This window comes from Pteropus vampyrus, unplaced genomic scaffold (genome assembly GCF_000151845.1).
Source record: "Pteropus vampyrus isolate Shadow unplaced genomic scaffold, Pvam_2.0 Scaffold85, whole genome shotgun sequence".
NCBI classification, from domain to species: Eukaryota; Metazoa; Chordata; class Mammalia; order Chiroptera; family Pteropodidae; genus Pteropus; species Pteropus vampyrus.
The window spans coordinates 8,659,670-8,662,737 of NW_011888866.1; positions in this window are offsets into that span (position 1 = coordinate 8,659,670).

Sequence of the window (3,068 nt, forward strand, 5' to 3'; positions counted from 1 at the left end):
TAGGCCCTGAAGGTACCACAGTGAACAAAAGGAAGTTTTATAAGCTAACAGTTCTGACATCTGCCCCATGTGTTCACCTATTTACCTTTTTATGCCCCCAAACTTTACAGAGGTCCTCTACACACATGTGTAACATATGTAGGTGTGATTCTCTTAGATGTCAAGAATGAGAAATTCCAGAAATCCTCTAATTTATGAATTTTAATACCATTATAAGTATCAGTGAGACTAAAGTAAGAACTCCATTTCTTTTTTATTATTGATGAGAATTGGGTACCTTTCTTCCCTCCTGTTGCTGCAGTGGATTCATCTTTAATTCTGGTGTCTTCAGAGTCTTAGTGTTTTGGAACTCTACCTCCTCAGTATGGTCTCTTGATGGTACTCTCTCTCTTCTGCCTCAGAAATGCAGAGCTTTGTTCCATTTTAAACTAGAATTTTCAAAGAAATATACTCCAGGTGACATTCCTGCTCTGAACTGCCTCTTAACTTTTTTTCTTTTTAGTTTCTAAGAACATTATAATCAACACCTATTTTATAAATGTCGGAAACCTCCTTGAGATTTCTTTGTATAATTCTTTGCTGTCTCTCTAAGTCCTCAGGCTGCATCCTCAGCCACATCTTTTTCACTTTTGTGTGTTACCTTGTTTTTATGTGAAAAACGCTTCCTCTTTAGTGAAAAAATCTTCCTCATCGTCTTTCAAAACTGGCAAGTAGAATGTAGAGCAAGAGCTATGATTGTTATCATCCTCTGCATTTTAGTGCAGGAACATTGAACTCCTCTGCACTGATTTTGTTCAGCCTGCCTTTCTCTAGTTACAGTTACACGATGTACCTCCTGGTCAAGTGGATCTTGTTTTTCCACAGGACTGTAAGGGGCCCTGTTGGTAGGAGCTGTCCACAACTAGTGTATAAGAATAAAAGGGGCACCCGGACCATATTATCATTTTCTATCAGTAAATTCCTCAGGAATATAGTTCCCTTTCTACTTAGTTCTGTTTCTTTTTCACTGTAATGGACCACAAATAATCCTTTTTGTCTCCTCCATCAATTTGTTCTCAATGCAATCATATTTCTTTTTCACTTTTTTTTCTTGTAGTTTAGATTTTTGCCTTTCTATACCTTGCCCCATCTCTCTGACAGATTCTTTGCATCTTTCGGTTATTTCTAGAGCTACATCCACTGCACAGGCCATGATTAAACACATACTAGGACTAGATATCTCCATTTATTTATACTTATGCTCTTCTCAATTTTGATAAGTATTTTCTGTGAAATGAGCTGGAAATTTCATGAATTTCCATGGACTTCAAGGGGCTACTGGAGCAACCTGTTTACTCTCACTTTAATTATTTTTTCATATCTAACCGGGGAAGCTGTCATATTAACACATCAACAGCCTTTTAGGGGAAGGTTATTTTGCAAGATCTTACATAGGAAACCATCTAATGGATTGGCAGCTTTTATTTATTTTCTTCACATTTCCCTCTTCTGTCATGTTCTGTGATTTTTTTTTTCTAAAGTTGAAATAATCTGCTATATTTTGCCCCTTTATGGAACCTACCACTCTGCTCTTTGACATTGTAAAGTTGTGGTAAGTAACACATTTCTTTTTCCCAGTCACTTTCTTTTTAATCACCATGACTCTGTTCATTAAGGTCTAACCTATTTTCTGATTTTCCACTTTTGTTTATTCTATATGTGTAATCTCTTAAATGGGTAGAGACTTGTAATATTGATTTCGCTTCATAAAGCCTTTAGATTTTCTCCTTTAATTTTTCTTAGATTTTTATTCTTTCTGGTTAAAATTTTTTTTTAAGTCACAGAAATTTATTCATTCTGCATGGTATATCTCTGTTAAATTTCTCATCTTTTTGGAAAAAAGATATCATTGCTATTGCATGATCAGCAAAGCAGTATTTTTCTTACCATCTATTTTTTCCCTGTCCATGCTTATTATCAATATTACTTTGCTTTTGAGTAAATATGTTTCATTTCTTTGAATCAATATATAATTGATATATATTTGGATCCCCATATGGTTACTTCTGTTTTTTTCTCCTTTTAAAAAAAATTTTTTTTGAGCTCTCCCCACCCCAACTACAATATTTCTTATACTGGGAAGGAATGTTACATGCTTAAATTATTTTGCAAGAGGAGCAATTAGACATATAATAACCTTCTAACCCAGATTTTCTTTATTTGTTGTTTATTGTTGAAAATCCACACTGTGTGAAAAATAAGAAGTACCACCATAGCCTGATTTTCTGTGGGCACCAGTGGAGATGCCCCAAATGGCCTGGTGTGTTTGCCAGTTGATGTGCAGCATTGCCTATGTATTACAATAACATGACATTTTTTGGAGAAAAGAGAAAAATCACTCTGCCTGTTTGTTTCCCCTCTGTGTGATGGTTTTGGTCTTTCAAGGTTTTCTACAAATCCTCTTGTCTTTCCACTTGTGCTACCTCATCTTCTGATTTTTGATCCTCTCTCTTCCTGGCAGTTACCCTTCCTGTGGATCTTGCCATATAACCATAGTGGCCTGTTCTCATGCTTTCAGGATTTTTCTGTCTCTGAATACTCTCTCCCAGCTTTCTTTATGTTATGTTATATTATTTATTTATTCCCTCCCTCCCTCCCTCCCTTCCTTCCTTCCTTCCTTCATTTATTTTTATGGTGACATTGGTTAACGAAATCCAATAAATTTCAGCTGTACATTTTAACCAGCTTTCTTTAATTCCTAATTGATTTTAAAGTCACCTTTCTAGAGGTATAATTTACATATATTAAAAATATAATTTTGAGTAGACAATTTGATAAATTTGACAAATATAGGTGGTTATATAGCCACCACAACCATCATGATAAAAAAAAAATTTTCATCACTTGCAAAACGGTCCCCACTATTGCCAGTTTTTCTAAAGGACATATTGGTTCCTCTTTTCCTTGGAAATGCATTTTCTCTTTTTCTTTATCGAATGATCTTTGTCTACCTAGTGAAATGATCTGTCTTCCTTCTCTTCATTCCAGTCCCATAAGCTCATCACAATTTTTAATTTCTCCCATTTTTT